Genomic DNA, 17,908 nt, shown 5'->3' with positions numbered 1-17,908 from the left:
GAACCTGCTGTGCCTTCCTCTGCTACTTCTGCTCTCTGTGAGCCACATCCACAAGCACATATGTAGCCAGCTGGTAATTCTTTTATGATATTATTTTTTCTTTTTTTGCAATGTCTCTTTATTTTTCTTTTATTTTTAGTTTAATTTGTGACTGTAACAATGTTTTGTTGTGTATATTCTGTAAAAAGTTCAGAAGTGTGCTGCCAGAGGCTCACATGCCATTACAAACTTTGGTCACAGGATGGCAGCGTCGAGTGAGACATGGGTATTCTGCCAAGACACTGCTGATTGTTTATTGGGTGTTTTCCCACCGTTCTAGTGTGGTGATATAAGAGAGCTGTGTGGGAAAACTAGTGCTGTGAGCCCACTTTGTAAGATAATTAGTAAATATTACATGGCACATATCTATTGAATTATGCATAAATAAACACTTTTAAGCTGGGTTGTATAAATATTTTAATGAAATAGTTTTTACTAAGAAACGATGGGGGTAGGTGTCATGGAAACTTTGGCCTCATGCTTTGATGGCTGTGTTTTTTGTTAACTAACAAGGCAATGACAGTGTGCATGAAACATAAAGTGGTACAGTACTGAAGGAGGAAGAGGAGTTTCTGAATGAGGGGTCCCATGCAAAGTTATTCTGAGTGATTCAGAATGTCTCTTGTGTAGTTAGTATACATTATTATGTATTATTGTTGCATTATTTCTGTTGTTATATTCAGTTTAGTTTTAATTTATTAAAGCTGGTGTTTCTGACGGCTGGTCACTGTATAGTACACACAGTACATGTTGATTTGCGTCTCCTTATGAAATTTGTTGACAATGAGAAAACTGTGGACACTTTAAGGTTAGAGTGACAGTTGTTGTAGCTGTGATGGTTGTGTGCACACAAACATTCATATTGCATGCTGAGTGCTGTGTGCTCCCTCTGCCTCAGGTTTGGTCAAATATGCATGGACATAAGAGCTAAAGCTTATATGAGTTATACAATATTCACAGTGACATCGGTTTCTCACGGCAGCCTGAAGCAGCTGAAAGACGTGTCTCTGCCTCTTGGAAGCAGCAGGTTTGGTCAAATATGTATAAACACAGGAGCAACACCTTATATAACTAATACAACATTCACAGTGACATCAGAGAGATCCCTCAACCTGCAAGACTGAAGGATGCAGCTTTTTGTCTTTTGCTTTTTCATTTATTCTTCCATAGGTTAACACAAACTGACTCCTGTAGGCAGCTCCACAAAGTACAGAAAAACCGAGGCAAACTGAGGACATTCATATTTTCTCAAATAGAGGGCAACATGTATTCACTTTGCAGTTATAGCTTGCCTAACAATTTCATTTCTCATTTTGTCTTTAGCCTGATCGGGAATGTAGATGCATATAAATACAATTTTACTAAACTTTGACTCAACTTCAGTGTCGAAACTATGACAGCACGATATTTCACAAGAACGTCCTTTTGTTTTTACTACACTATATTTAGGCATTTACTGGTCACTTTATGTTACAAAACATATTAATTGTTCTAAAATATTTTTTTCACCTTTTTGAAACAAATGACCTCAATTAGCTCCAGTTTTAAGAACAGCAGAAAACTACATGTACATTAATGTGTCAATAATATAATATACAGTGTACGAACAGTGATTTACCAGTCACAGCTGACATTTGTGTGCATGATAAATACTTTCACTTTTGATAATTTAGGTTCATTTACATTACATTTACATTTAGTTATATGCTTTTACTCAAAGAAACTTACAAATGAGGTACAAAGCAAGCAAATATCCAAACCAAGTAAAGTGCTTTAGAAAGATCTGTGTCAGTTACATGGGGTATAAGTGCAAGATTATTATTATTATTTTAAGGGCAGAGAAAGATTTAAGTTGACTAATTTGTAGGCGACAGTCAGAGCTTTGAACACGATGCACTCAGCTACAGGAAACCAGTGCAAAGATCTGAAGAGTGGTGTAACGTGTCCTTTTTGGATGATTAAAAATGAGACGTGCTGCTGCTGCTGCATCATCAGGGGGATCATTACAGGGAGTGACCACTTTCACCGTCAATGTGGGAAGTCATTCTATTAGTAACGTCATGGCAGTAACTCTCCAATATAGATTTATTAGCTCTGCTGGAGCGATATCATGGGACGTTAAAGAATTTAAAGGAAAAAACCTTAACATTTATAATAATACAATGGCAGGGTGAATTAAATTAGCAACAGAAAACATCAGAACAGCTGCTCTATGATGTTATATCAGTTTATTTTAATTTGTCTTGTGTGATAGGACATTAGAGCTCTTTAAAGGAAACTAGGGGATATTAGCACAAAGCTCCTCCTTCTCATTTTCTCCATGAGTTGACCTTGTTCCCCTTTTTCATCTCCATCGCTCTGTGATGACCTGTTGCCCTCTCCTTCTCTGTCTCGCTGATGTGCTGACTGGTATCTCGGATAGGTCTATTTTACTGATCTGTGGACAGACCATAAACTCAAGATTTACAGCCTTCTTTCCCCTCCTCCTCAGTCAGGAGCTGGTTGAATATTTACGGCAGCCTTTAGAGTCTCTGCTCACAAAAAAACAAACCAAACTGAAGCTGGTTTTATGAAGAACATATGTCAGAAACCGGGAGAAAAGATCTATTTTTACTGATCTTTTGTTTTATTGTCGGCTTGACAGGGCTTTCTGTCAAGCATCTACCCATTTAGTCATCTATCCATCCATTCATCCATTCATTTAGTCATCCAATTAGCATCCACCCATCTATCTATATATGTCCCCCTAACTATGCAGCCTCCATCCATCCAGCTGTACATCTTCTTATCTATCCATCCACCCATTTATTTATCTGTCATCCATCATCCATTAATTTAAACATCTGTCCACCCACTTTGTATCCATCCACCCATCACTAAACAGTCTGTATCTTGCTGAATGCATCTTCTTTGCTGCATGTGTGTTCACTAACACGAACAGAAGCAAAGACACAGCCAGAGAAACACGTGGACCGAACTGACCCACCTCAACAAATGATGGACACGGGCACTGGATCTGAGTATCTCACCCTCACATCTTCTTGGTAACTGTCTACTCTCTATCCCACAAATCAATGTGGATCATAGGTGGTGAGGCCTGACATGCAGCAGCATGCAGCGTTGATGACCGTGTACTCTAACTGTGTGTGTGTGTGTGTGTGTGTGTTAAAAAGTGACTGCAGCACTCTCCTGAAGCTAGATGCCGCAATGGGCACATGAATAAGTACTGCACCATTCTGTTTGTAGCACACACACAAAGGCAGGAATCCCCCACCCCCCTCGTGCAACATGTCCACACTGAATGAAGTGATAATAGGAAGTGGGCTTTTTTCAGTGTTACATGGAAGCTATGTTGTAAAGATTATACCTGCTTCCACTTCAGTAAGAACAGCTCCAACAGCAGCTGCAAAGTCTAATGCACAACACCAATATCAAATGTGTTGTCTATAGCTGTAACATATTTTTAAATGAAGCTTGACTGAATTAAATTTCAGCCTTATCTATAAAACTAAATATGTATAATTGATGTTTTGTTCATTAAAGCAAACTCACTAAGTGACAAGCTAATAGGTGACTTCAGATTATGATGTAAGAACTATGTCTGTGGAGCTTTGACTAGCATCTAAATATTTATATGCTAATGCAGTAACAGACTCAGGGTTTGCGGCCATTTGCCTCTGCTGGCTGAGCTGAGTGGAAAGTGGAGAGACTAAAGAAATAACAGGGCATGGACTGCTCACAAACACAAAGTTCGGAGAGTTTTTAAATTTTTTTGTTGTGATTTGATGCTATAACAATAAAGTGAATTGAGGTTAGTTTTGTTGGTCACTGTCACAAAGCAAATGGATAGAAGCCAGAGTCCAGAGCAACAACCAAATATCAAAAAGACTGAGCAGATGGGACGTTCAGACAAACAGCTCGTCTGGCTTTGTCCAAAATGAGAAATACATCAATTATCATGTTGCATCTGCACCATCGGTGATCACTAATGTGCGTATATTTGCCCTTTCACCTTTCAGGTGTTCTAACATGGTGGTGTGTTCCATAAACATAATGACAAAGAAGCTCTAACCTCTACATGTGGTTACTGCTTTTAATTCACCTCCATGACAGAAAGCAATTCTGGTAAGGGGACGAGAGAAGGAGGCAGAAGAGGGTAAAATGGAACAGCAGAGAGATATTTGGTGCAGAGCCAACAAACATAGTGGCATGAAAAAGTATGTGAATTGTGAGTTTCAGCAGACGTACAGACATTCTCACATTATCCTGAAGAATTTTTGGTACACTTTGGAATTCATCTACCCCTCAATCACTGCAAGCTGGCCGGGCCCTAAAGCAGCACAGCAGGCCCAAATCATGATGTTTCCTCCACCATACTTTACGATTGGGATGATGTTTTAGTAAGCAGCAGCTTCCTTCGTACTCCTTTGTAAACCATTCAAACTTTATGTAAATCAACAATTCTACATTGTAGATTATCTGAAAACTCCTTCGTATTCTTCTTATACGGATAAAACTCCAAATATTTTTGTGTTTTTTGTCAAGGTAGCTTTAATTCACACCTCCAAACAAATCTTTGAACGAGACTCCGGGTATGCTCCCAAGGGTTCATATACTTTTTCTTGTCACTGTATACAGTAGAACCACTCTCCAGATCCTATTAAAAACCTGCTTGAACGTACAAAGAACAGAAAAACTGTTCACAAGATGCTTTTCATATCATCAGCGGAACACATTTTCCATATAGAAGATCCACCACACCCAGGTTCCCAAACATTTTTGCTTAATATTCTGCTGCTGACCAACCAATTAACCAATCTAACACATGATCTCTGTGGCAACAGTATAGACATGCATATGTATGAACACAGACAAAACTGCTTACAAACACAACCACACACAATGGAAACCGTGGGAAAGCCCTGCCCTTCTCTACTAGCACAGTCAGCAGATTTCTGTTCCTCTGTTCTGAAAACAGCTGAAGGGTTCATTCTCACAAACCAAAGAGTCGTTTTCGACAAAGCAGCAAACAGCAACAAATTATCTAAAGGTGTGAAGTGTATGAGCATTTAAGCTCAGTGGGAGTTAACACCAGGCCTTCAGTGAGCTGGACATGGTATTTTAACAAGGCTGACTCCTCTGCCAAGTGCAGGTGCAGCATGATGTTCAGTTCAACAGAGCACGCACTAATCACATAATCAAGAAAATAATCTGCAGATTAATCAGTAATGAAAAGAATCTTGTCACAGCAGTTTGCATCACTGTCCAGAAGCAATTATCTGTCCTGACAGTAGCGTACATTCACCTGAAATACTGCACCACCACAAGAACACATGAAATTCTCAAATCCTGACTAATGATTTCCATTTTTACTTTTTATTTCAGATGTTTGACCATCTCCAAACCCCAAGAGTGATGTTAAAGATATCTAATATCTAAAAAATGTCACACTTCAGAACATGAAAGCAGAAACCTTTTGTATTTGACTAATTAGCTAATGTATTTTCTGCTTGTGTCTTTGTTGCTGAATGTTTTTTGCATCTTCAGCATCAGATTTCCATTTCGAAACTTGTGAATGGAATTTCTCCACCTCACGGTTTCCATGTGCATGACACAAATTAGGAAACAAAAACAACTTAGTAAAGGTTAGAGGAAGATGCTGTAAATGCTAATTTCCTGTCTGAGGTGATAATGGAAATTAGGTCAGGAGCAGAAGTGTTCAGTACAAGTACAATCATCTGTTTTGGTGTTTTGGATTTGAATGGAGGTAAATACAGATGAGGCCTTCAGCTTATTTTCACCCCACGCCCCTCAAGCACCTCCACAGTCACCAACAGTAATATGTCAAGGCCCCTAATGCTTCCACTCATGTGGATATGAATTTGTCTTAAGACGGGGACAGAGAGAAGGATGGGAGAGGAGGAGAGAGGGCGATGGGGAGAGACGAATGAAGTAACTCAAGGCAGGAGGGACGACTGAAATCTGTTCTGCTGCTGGAAGAGTTATGGCTGCCAGCATTTCATTGCAGGCTGCAGTCAATGAACACAGAGGGAACAACACATCAACACACACACACACACACACACACACACACACACACACACACACACACACACACACACACACACACACACACACACACACACACACACACACATTTCCTACAAACAAATTGCAAAAATACATCTTGAAGCTAAATTCCTCCATCAGACTCTGTTTGGACTCTGGCATCTTCATGTTTAAGACATATTCATCAGCATGCTTCAGTCTGGGAAAATGTTTCTGCAGGATGATGCTTTGTTTGCATTATGGCTCCCCTGTGGTTCCTGACAGCACCAATACCATCAGAGCTATCGAAGCGTTACCAATTTAGCCGATGACCTTGCATCTGTTCCATAATATTCCTCCCCTGGTGGTTGTAAAGACAATCTGCAGCTCATTTGTCTCGCTATGCTCAAATTAGACATGAAAGTAATTACTTCTCCTTTAGTTGGGTGTATATCCTCATCCTGTGTTTGTGTTTTGAAGGAACTCTCTCGTGTCAGTTTTCATTCATCATTTAACTGTGTTATTTTATTTTACAAAGCTTACAGGTGTAGGCATCAGGGAATTCATCTAAACTGTGTAAATCACTTCTAAATTATAAGATTTTTCTCTAAATACACAACTCAAATAGCTGTGTTTTACTTTTCTTTCTTTGAGAAGAAAAGACCAGCAAATGTTAAACCAGGTGAAATCGTTGTGAGGCGGGAGGTCACTGCAGTGATTGAGGAGGTGGATGGTGGGATGTCCTCTGAAGTACTCACTCTTGGTGTTTGCAGATCATCATTAAGGCCTGTGACACACCAAGGTGACATGAAGGAACCAGAGGGCGACTGAGACCAACGTCGCCTCAGCCGAAAAGTGGCACCGGGAAAACCATGATCAAAGCAGCAGCCATTGGCGGCACAGTGCTCTCACTCTCTGAGACGTCGAGATAAACCCTCTGCACATTCAACTATTACACACAAAAAAGAGCTTTGTACAACCTGAAAATGTTTGTTTTGTTCTTTTTCATGTGGTTCAGACAAATACAACAAACCAAGGAGCTCTTTTTCCGACAGTTACCATCATGTGTACATAAACCTTATGTATCTGCATCTAATCAAAGTGTTTAGAAACCTTTTGACAAGACTAAGATCAAAGTTGGAGTTAGTGTTTATATGTTTTATTATCTTAATCATGTAGCTACTGTATTGAACTTCATCTATGATGTCTGAACCAAACCTCAACCTCAGTTTTGGACTCACATACACGTGAAGGAGTTAGGTGTGTGTACTCTGCAATCACTGGGTACAGTACTGGACAGTAACGTTACCATCAATCGCACCTGAATACCTTTTCTGAATACTACATGATGGATTTCTAGCTGAAGAAATATTAAAGCACAAAGTGATCCTCAACAAGCTGCACGCTATGATGTATCGACCCAAACTGCAGGAGGAAGAAGATGAAGGATTATAACAGGAACATTTACTCTGACAGGTGTAAAATCACCTTATTTGTTTAGAACGTGTTCTTAAGACCGTGTTCTACACTTAGAGAAAACTTAAACATGGATTCTTCTTAAATAAAAAGGCGCTTTCGTGTGTGATTATTTTCATGTCTCCTCTCTCTCTAAGCTCCCGTCCTCTTCTCTGCATTTTGTCTCTCAAAACATGTATTGCTGGTCATTTATTATTGAACAACCTCAGCATTTAATTATAAATGATTGTGTCCCTTTGAGAGTGCTAATGACTCCCCTCCTCCTACAGCATATTCCCACCTGCAGAACCTCATTTTTGTGCCGTTCACTGATTGATACCTGTTCTAACTTTTCTGTTTTTATTTGTTTCAACACACACACATTATTTCTGTGCATGAATGCCATCCTGTACGGTGACTGAAACGCTGAATTGAATTGCTGGTACGAACAGACGCTGCATGTACACAGTACCCTGGGGTGTGCACTCTGTGCTGCCAAATGTGGCGTTCACAAACGCCAAGTACCATTTATAAATGCTATGCGGCATTTTTAAACTACATCAAAATAGCGATTAAACACTGATTGTTGAGGAAAAGGAAATAAATCATTTAAATTACCTTTACGTTCAGATTGGTGGGAGCATTGTGCTGGATGTTTGCACAGGATGAAAGCAGTCAGCTGTGTTGTGATGTTTAACCTGACACCAACCTTACCCAAACTATAACCAGCTCCCTTTACCTTCTGCAGAGCTGCACATTGTCCCCGAGGGCCTCCCTGTTTTTCTCCCAGTGTGCACTCTGTATGCAGGAAACTAAATTTGGGACCACAATCATTAAGTTGTACACTAAAGCTGGAGAATGAGAAATAAAAGTTAGTTTTTCTCTGCAGCTGAGGTAAATAATTTAAGATTCTAATATGTTTGCGAGGAAAATAATTTTTGGAGTAAGTCTATTTTTAAACTAGGATTTAATTGTGGGCTTCATTAGTGGCCATTAGATGATCTTCACTGATGCAACCTCGTGATTCACAGCGGTGTGAACTGAAGAGTTTTGAACAAAACTTTTTACTTTAATACATCTGCAGCCATTAGAGGAATGATGGCATACAGAATAAGTATGTCTGGAAGGGCACTTGTGTCTTTTCTCACTGCTTTCTCTTTCTTTCCATCCCCCTCCACTCCTTCCTCACACCCTCAGTTCCCTTGATCTCTCTTTAGTCTCTCTTTCCTTCATCCAGAGAGAATCATTAAAGCTCAGATATGATAGTTGGGACACATCAGAGGGAAGCTGTACCCCCACGTTCTGCTGCTTCACCTCCTCTTTTCAACTCTTCCTCTGCCTTTTCTAATCTCATTAACATTTGACATTTACATTCCCTCTTCATCCTCCATCGCTGTGCGGCTCGCTCTGTGTCTGCACGAGAAGTGTGTAGATCCGTGAATCCGACATAAAAGAAAACGCTGGGCAAACTTTTCAACCCAGCACAAATGACTGCATTAACTTCTAATCCAGCTAACGTTTGGCTGTTTGTCCTGGTCATTAGAGAAAAAACTGCATCAGTTTGAAAGGTACAATATTATGGTTCATACCACAAATGTGCTTTTCCAAACTCCTATAGATATATTTTACATTTAAATGCACTGATGTGATCTTTTTTGCCTTTCCCATCTATTCCATTATCTACTGTGGCAAGAAAAACCCTGCGGTTACTTATGGTTTTCTGCATTCATTTGTCATAAAACATGATCTGATCTTCATCTAAGTCAAGAGTATTAACAAATATGATGTGCCTCAAATATTAACACAAACAAACTCTTTAATTTCAATGTCATTTTTTGAGAACAACCATAAAAGCTTCATAGTACTAGTGGAAAAAGTATATATATTATAATAACCTTCTTAGAGTCAGGTGTTAGCATGATGTAAGAAATTACATCATATTTCTTAACACTCTCAGTATCAGATCACAGTTTATGACAAATTAATTCAGAAAACCACAACATTTTAAAAGGTTCACATACTTTTTCTTGTCACGCTACATATTACATCAACCGTTGTAACGACAGCTGTTGCTGTAGGAAAACTTCACCGCTGTGATAAATTTGTCAAATTTCACTTCTTCTTTCTACTTCTCTGTGACGGATCTGGAGCAGACACAAGTTTCCATATGCAAACAGATACTTAAAGGTAATTTATACGTCTATTTATGGTAAAACTGTGGGAGTGGAAATGAGGCTCATGCACATGTGCTCTGTTTCACCATGACTTAGATTTACAGAACAGAATCAGGAACACACCATGGATGGTTTACTGAATGGGCCCGATAATACTTATGGGGCATTAAATGATCAGTATGAGACACGTGACGACCATACACAGACTGAAAATGACTCCAGATGGTTCAGATTGCAAATAAAATGACCACAAACGATGCCATAAATGCCAAATAGTCACTTAAATACAATAAATAAAAGCAAAATGATCATAAACATTTGAAAACAAGATGGAAAAGAGACACATCAACCACAAAGAGACACAAATTGATTTGATTTTTACAGTTGTAGTATTTGTACAAAGTATTGTGTCAAACTTCAAACAGTAGAAATGCTCTTGTAGTTATGTTATCTTGTCAACACTGATCGCACTGTTCATCCCAATAACCTCCAAGAACTCGCACAATTCACATAACACTGGTGCCTGCAAACAACTTTGCATTCATTTGCATTTTGTGTTCCAGACTTTCTAGAAAACATTCGATTGGAAGTTTGACTTGCAGCAGAGCCGGTGTGCTGTGCTACTTCTGCGGTTCATGTTCAGTTTCCCCAGTCGGCTCCTTACGCTCGTCTCCCTTCACGTCCCCTTGTCACTCACGTTGTCTCTCAGTCTTCCTCCTCTTCCTCATTCTCATTCTGCTTCCTGCTTCCTCCTGTCAGCTCTTGCTCCCTCGCCCTCCTCTCTCTCCCTCTGACAGCTAATCAATGAGCAGGCAGTCATGGGGGGAAGAGGCTTCAGCTGCATAGATTTCCAATGGGACTGTCGACCCAGTGATGGGGAGTGGATATATGTGAGCTGTGGTGTAGCACCGGAGCGTGCCACAGAGTACGAAATGTACCACTCTGTGTGTACACACACACTCTCACACACCCAGTGTGTGTGTGAGTACATGTATTCATGTAACACACATCTCTGATTTCCTGTTTCCTCACGACCAGCTTTTCTATTCTACTCATTAGTTACAGTAAAAGTTGCAGCTGTTAGTGGACCCTCACTAATTCCATAGATCATCTCAGTGTGTGTTTCCTCTGTGTCAGTGCTGTTTAAGAAGGCGAGCGGTCGAGCAGTTTGCAGCCTGTTTCAGTTTTACCTTCTGCATGTTCAGACAGCTGCAGTTAATTAATGAATGAAGAGCGCTGCTGGTCCTGCAGGTTCTCGTCGTTTCCTCATTTCTTGAAACTTGAAAGCACCTCTGCCTGAAGCTAGTCGAGATTAACTGTCGGTTAGCGACAGAATGATCAGGTTTTATTTGTTATTTCAGTTTTTAATGATCATGTTCACTGCCTTAGTGTGATAACACTGGTGACTACACATTAACTCTAATGTTTCATGAGTCATGTTCATATAACATGAGTGTGGAGGGTTGTGATGTATTTTTGTTTGCTAACACACTACACAGTAAAAATGCAGTTTTATTTAATTTATTTAACTTTGATCAGTTTAAACAATTATAGTTAAATCTCAAATGTCCCTTTGTCTTATACATGAACAAATGTTTCAGTTCAATAATGAGGTGGTTTGGGGTCTGAGGTAGACTGGAGATTTCTGGTTTGTTCAGGAATCAGAGCCTGAATCAAACATATACTCCCACACATATGTTAATTGAGAGCTTGCTTATAGCTTACATCTGTACAGTTGCTCCGTCGGTGATTAAACAACACACGGCCCAGTGGTCAATTTTCCAACGATGAAGGTGAAAATGTGTTTTGCTTTCTATCTTTTCCACCTTTAGTAGCAGCTTTTCCCTAAAGGTTTAGGTTTTGCTGCTGCAGTATGTATGAGTCAGTTCATCTCAGATTTATTACATTTTGACTTGGGATGCACTTAAAATCAGAGCTCATTCATTTTTCACTCGAGTATCTGCAAAATATAGCAGCCAACATGTTGTATGTTCTATCAGTGCACTTGCTTCCTATAGTTTGAGCTTGTGGTGGACGTGTACATGAAAAGCATTGAACCTTCTTCTATATATTTAAATACAATATGCTTTTATCTGAAGTATAAAAAGACACATTATAACAGGAAATATACATTTCCATGATGTTTCCTTCATTAGTTTTGCTTTTTATTATTCTCAACTTGCTCTCAGGACAAACAGACAAGGTTCACAAAACAGCTGAGAGTAGTAAAAGTAGATCTAATAGTTTGAGCAGGGGCTGGAATCAGAGACAGAAGGAGGATCTTATGTGTTGGCTGCAGCGTGAATGGTAGATAATACCAGCAGCACCTGGGAGAGGGAAACAGAGGACAACCTGAGAGGATGGAGGTGCTCTCATAGAGCAGAAACATTTTAATAGTGTTTTAAGTATTGTTAAATATCACTGATGTCATGTGTCTGTCTCCAAAGGCTCTAAACTCATAATTTAACATCCCATATTAGGGGATTTCCAACGACGACAGACACCTGAATGGAATATGTGGAGCAGGGACACACACAGCTCTGTGTGGACGGCAGTAACGACACGATTGGTTGCGGCACGGAGATTTAACAGGCGTGTCACCAGGAAGATGTGGCAGCATGTGGATCAGCTGCCTATGCGGGACCTTAGCAGGAAAATCTGGACTCGAGGTCATCCTTCACTGCATGTAAGTCGTCTGACGTGACGTGTTGCTGTTTTCAGCTGCTGAACGGAGGAAGATGCTGAGTCAAGTCCTGTCAGTGTCTCACTGTGCTGCTCAGGCCTGCAGAGCTCGACAGATGTCGAGGGCTGTCTGATGCAGCAACTCATGCTTCCTTCATCCAGCTCGAAAGTGGCACCAGGGAATAACTCTGTACCACCAGGTGGCAGTAGTCTGGATTTGTGATTCAAAAAGGGGAAACAGAAGAAGATCTAGGAGCGATAAACAAAGCAACACTTCAGTTACTATTTTCACACCTTCTCACTCACAACAGACGTTTTGTGGCTAAGTCTAATTGATGATGTTACATTTCTCTTCTCATGCAGTGATTCGCTAAGTTGAACATCCAATCAGAGTGTCAGTAGAGCCCTAGAATAAAAATATAAAGAGAGACAGAATCAAGATTAATGAGTGATTCTCACCAACAGCCTGTACTGGTCTTTACAGACCACGGCAGGTTTCATCTATAGTTTCTACTTGGAGTCATGATGTCAGTGGAAAGACACAGTTTTAATCCAACCCAGAACAGACTGTTGCACAATAACCACAGTAACCTCACATCAGACTTGTTGATGATGATTAATTATTTGACACAGTTTCCACTGTTCAGATCAGCAGACATGTAGGAGACTGAAACACTGTCACGAAACACAGTGTCATGACGATCTGTAGGCCAATTACACATTTTCTCTACATTACTGGACCTCAGAACAATCCTCTCAGGGTGTCTCCACCTCAAAACACCACCTCTACTAGTTGGATGTAGATGTAACTATATACAATAATTATTTTAATAAGATCACTTACCTTTAATAAAAATATACACACATTTATGAGAGTCTGATTAAGATTTTCACTCATGAGCTAACTAATGTTACCGGTTCTATCGAGCTGTTTAGAAATGTGATGGTTGGACATTAAACACTGGTGGGACACTAATGACTTATCTCTAATTAGCCTAAATCATCCAATTAAAATTGACCCGCTAATGAATCAGTCAGGTCTGTGTGGTCTTATCTGCATCTGAAACAAGTCAATTAGTTAAGAAGTAAATGCTTGAAGGGACTAATGATGACTTAGAGCCTGGGCTGACCTTGAATCAAGAGCATGTAGGATAGTGTCATTGCTAGAAAAAATGGGCCCAGTGCTTCTGGAATGAATAATATTATTTACAATATAAATAATAATGGACCAAGGATTGACTCCTGTGGCATCCCATTATTGAGCACACAGGGGTTTTTCCAGAATAACTATATTAAATGTGGTAAACCTAAATAGAAAAATTACTAATATGGTGGCAACGTCATGATGTTTTACTTACTCAGATCTTACTCAGAAATTAACAAGCAGCTGCAGTGGAAAATCTGGACCATGGTGTTTGTAGTTTCCTCTGAATACACGTGAAGTCATAGACGCGAAACCCAGTGTCTGTTTAAAAGACAAAATGTATAGCCTATAAATAACTGTTCCCACTTAATGCAAGATAAAATAATTCTGTAGCCTGTGGATAAAGAAGCTAAATATTAAAATGAATGTGAATATGTAAATCAAGTGCATTCAGCAGTAATTAGAAGGAGACTCCTTCTTTTAAAATAAGCTGGATTTCAGGCCTCTGCTCAGAACAAAGCTCTGGTTTAATTGTGTCCAGTTTTCATACTCTCTTGCATCAAAGCTGATATCTTGTACTGTGTACGCTTGGGTCCTTTCTGATCCACTTGGACTCAGGTTGGGTCTCCTTCTCATAAAGTAATGAACACTGTTGCCTCCAGGGGGCACTAGCAGGACTTCAGGTTGATAGTGTTGTTACTTTACCTGACTCACGGCCTGGAGGAGACGTTGTGTGAATGAGACCTTTATAAAGAGGACACTAAATGCTATTCAGTCTAGAAAACACACGCACATGCACACGCCCACGCTGTCAGACTCTCAACAAACTTCCGAGTTGCTGCCGAGTGCAGATACTCTTTCTCTGAGCTTCACTCTTCTGTCAGCTCCTCGGGCTGGAGCTGGGATTGGTGGGCGTTATTGATCCAAGCAGCATCATCACCCACACTCAGCAACATGTTCACCAAAGGTCAGCAAAGGTCACAGAGTCATCCATAAACCCTGAATACCTTCTCTTTTTATTGACTTCAGCTGTTTTCTGCGGGTCAGTTTACACTCTGATTATAAAATCTTCTGCTGGTCTAACAGCAGCTATGTAGAGGAAATGCTTCTGGCAATCTTTCGTGCAGTATTGATTGATAAAAGCTACAATTAATTCATTTTTTCTAATGTCTTTAGTTGAAATATGATCCAAAACCTACAGTACATTATTGTGTAAAGGTGCTGTCAGAGCTGTTTGTGAGCCAGTCTGGCAGCAGAGCAGAGAAATCCCCTTTTAAAAGTTTTTGAGCTTTAATTACTTAGAGAAGTCCAAAATCAGGGGTGGGAGCTCGCTGCTGTCAATCAATACGAGAAGATCTACTCCTCCTCCAGCACAGAGGCTCTAAGCAACTGCTGGAAAACACTGCTACAAGCTCCCAATCTGCATTAACGGGACAGCAGACTTGACAAAGCCTCATGATGGTGCTACATTTATTTGCAGAACTTCCTTATTGAGGCTCTAATAACGTTTACCTTTATTAGCTGTAGATGATTTGTACTACTGGTACTTTGACTTCTCATTTCTCACCCTGACTTGTTTCATTGTTTTGAGTTTTTTGGAGCTGACTTATAAAATGATCACTTTATCACAAATATTTATCACATCTGGACTTGTAAAAAGTTTTTTTTAGCAGTGTTGTCCACTTGTCCTTGTCTCTGTCCCTTTGGTATTTTGAGAGTCTGTCTTGACTCCGACTTGGCTCTCATGTGACTGCTCTTGACTATAACACTACTTTACAAAAATCGGAATAGTGTGAATGAGTTCACACGTTTCTCCTGCATCAGTGATAGAAAAGGAAAAAATAAAACTTGTTAAGATCGGAGGACAGAGTTATTCAAATGCATATGCTGGTATGCAGCTGCAGCAAAATCCCAGCGGCAAAACAATGAATATATTTTTTTAATTTATTATTTTTGAGCAGAGCTTTGATAAATTCTCCTTCAGTGGCTGTGAACTCTGTTGGAGAAAAGCAGGCGTCTGTTTCAGCTTCGGGGGATGAAGCATCATCCGGACGGCAGCGGACTCCTGAGATGCTAAAAAGCGAGCGGCTGCAGAGACTGTCAGGCAAAATGTTGTTCGTAAACAACCAAACAGCATAATCAGGCCAGCTCCCAGGGTCTGTACACAACAAATGTGCTTGAGTGTTTGGAAAGTATTCACGAACACTTCCAAGGAAACAGGTGAGTGTGTTTGGAAGAATCCCCAGAATTCAAATATAGAGTTTGAGGAGAATTCGCAGAAGTGGAACACTGTGACACTGAAATATACTGTGGTAAATGTTTTATTGTCATATGAGAAAGAAGTACAGCAGGTTAAAGCCACAATAACAACACAAATCTGTACTGGTGCTGATAATAAGGTGACTCGGTATCTCTGCACTAAGAATAGTCTGCAATCAAGTATTTGATTCAAGTTACAGTTCCACCCCCCCAGTAAAGCACAAAAGCATCTACTTAGAAATAAATCTGGTCTGTTGTCACCCAGTGGAGGACAAACTAAATGTGTTTGCTTGTATCACATAGAGAAAAAACAATATATTATGTACAGTCACTCACTGGCGACTCTGACCTCAATAATACACAGTAGGATTACCACCTGAGAAATTATAACCTTATCAAAGTAGAATTCATGAATGAACACACTTTGGCGGCCTGGTGGCTCAATGAGTCTGAGATACAGAAGGTTCAGGGTTCAAACCCTGTCACAGACACCAGGTGTGTCCTTGAGCAAGACACTCCACGCTAGCTCCCCGGGCGCTGTATGTAGCTGCCCACTGCTCCCCCAGGGGGTTAAATGCAGAGGACAAATTTAATCTGTAACATGTAAATGTGACAAATGAAGATAAAGGTGTTTCTTAACAATATCAGACTGTTCTAAAGATCCATCAGGACTTTGGTATAATGGGTCAAATTAAAATGCCAGACATGATAAGTCAATTAAAAAGGAGTTTACTGTAACAAGGTTCATGTTAGATGAAACAAAAAAGGCGGGAGCCAAGATGGCGTGCACCGTGTGGCAGGGTGAGAACAAAACTACGATACCAAAGGTGAGAACTGGATGAGGGCGGGTTTAAAAAGGGAGGAAATCAAGGCACAGGTGGAAACAATGAGGGGTGATTAGGGTTAGGGAAAGCTGGACAATATGGACAGAAGAGAACAGGAAGTGTACCAAATTAAAAGTGAACCTACATAAAGAGAACACAAATTAAATTTATTCATTGATTTATTGTACAAAAACATCCAATCTTAAATGTTTGTGTCTTCATAAAGGGAGATCTACCTGTACCTGTCGTGACCATTGTTGCAGTAATAATCTCACCTCATCACTTCCAGTAATAATTTGATTTTAAATGTGTTTTTTTTATTTCTATTTGATGTCTTTTAATAAAATTCATCATTATTTGCTCAGATTGGATTGAACAGGTTGAATAAAATGAACATTTGGTGTTTGTTTTGGACAATAGATGATGTCATCAATTAAAGAGGCACATCTCTTCTTGTTTGGGTCACAGCCCAGAAACTGTACAATGCGCTGAGTCATGCTGGGTCACATTTTTGGCTGTTTTCTAACATTTAATTACATTTTCAGCAGTGATCAAGTCCCATCACTGTTTATGTGTGCGGCTCATTACACTGAGGGGACACAATCTGTGAATGAGAGCCTGACAAACGGTCCTGTTCTAAACATAGACAGGAATTTGGGCGATTGAGGGAAGTTTGGACCAAACGAGTGTCGGACCATTTGTCAGTCACTGTGCATCAGGAAGAAACATATGATCGTGATTTAATTTCCATATGTGACAGGCCTTTTTCTGGGTTTGTCAAAATCCTACATATTTCTGTACAATGTGCTCAAATTTTTGGGTCCTTTAAATGACTCATGCTGATTTACTGCAGTTTACTGAATAACTAACATCCTAAATGTCTTCCTGTCTGAAAAACATGTGATCAGACAATATAGAAATGTGGTCATCCTGTGTCATGCTTGGAGCAAGTCTTTTTTTTAATATGGAGCATACTGTTGAATACATCAGTGTGAATATATTGTTATTTGACTGCATGGAAGCGAAGGCACAGCGTGAAATAAAGCCCCTCCCAGAAGCAGCTTTCAGATATGAAAGGCTGCAAAATGAAAAATGCATTAGGTCTGAGGCAACAGTAATCATGGTGGCAAAACAAAAAAACTGTGACTGTGTTTGTGCCATTTTACATTGATGATGTGTTAGCAGGTCTTCGGAGCATCACCAGTCATTTATGGGGCTGTGGTGACGACACCAGCTGCTTCAGAAACATGAAATATGATCCAGGAAGTCCACTTTGAATGACA

At 39.9% G+C, this 17,908-nt stretch overlaps 1 long non-coding RNA gene across 1 annotated transcript; it reads right to left on the bottom strand.

Annotated features, from left to right (window-relative positions):
* Positions 1-12,609: 12,609 nt before the first annotated feature.
* On the bottom strand, positions 12,610-13,821 carry LOC113155394. Its single transcript, XR_003298126.1, has 3 exons — positions 13,757-13,821; positions 12,744-12,804; positions 12,610-12,647 (listed from the first exon to the last, which is right to left on the bottom strand). It is a non-coding gene; the product is annotated as an uncharacterized LOC113155394 (long non-coding RNA).
* Positions 13,822-17,908: the final 4,087 nt, after the last annotated feature.

Source organism: Anabas testudineus, chromosome 5 (assembly GCF_900324465.2).
Source record: "Anabas testudineus chromosome 5, fAnaTes1.2, whole genome shotgun sequence".
In the NCBI taxonomy this organism is placed as follows: Eukaryota; Metazoa; Chordata; class Actinopteri; order Anabantiformes; family Anabantidae; genus Anabas; species Anabas testudineus.
The sequence above is the reverse complement of the archived record's forward strand: the minus strand, read 5'-3'. Positions and strand labels throughout refer to the sequence as shown.